Below are 375 nucleotides of genomic sequence, written 5' to 3'. Positions count from 1 at the left end.
TCGGGTTTCGGGGTATTACAAATCCTACCCCCTTAAAAAGAATTCGTCCTTGAATTCAAAGTCGCATAATATCATCAATACTTCCTCGTACTCAATATTGTCACCAAAACACAATCCATATTGCCACATCATCCGAAGCATAAGTCTGATACAACCGAACGTCATATAAAAGAGTTCGTACAACGCTCAAGTAAATAGGTGCGGATAACTACTACGCATCTCTGCATCGGGTTCCCAAGTCATGTCAGAGACCCCTTGGCTTCACCACAAGACCTTCACGAGTGGCACCTCCTTCGTTCGCAGCTTCTTGATCTTCCGGTCCACGATCTGCAGCGGCTCGTCGCGGAAACGCGTAGCCTCCGTGAATTCCAACTC

The sequence above is a fragment of the Tarenaya hassleriana genome, unplaced genomic scaffold (genome assembly GCF_000463585.1).
Source record: "Tarenaya hassleriana unplaced genomic scaffold, ASM46358v1 Cleome10, whole genome shotgun sequence".
Classification (NCBI taxonomy): domain Eukaryota; kingdom Viridiplantae; phylum Streptophyta; class Magnoliopsida; order Brassicales; family Cleomaceae; genus Tarenaya; species Tarenaya hassleriana.
The sequence above is the reverse complement of the archived record's forward strand: the minus strand, read 5'-3'. Positions refer to the sequence as shown.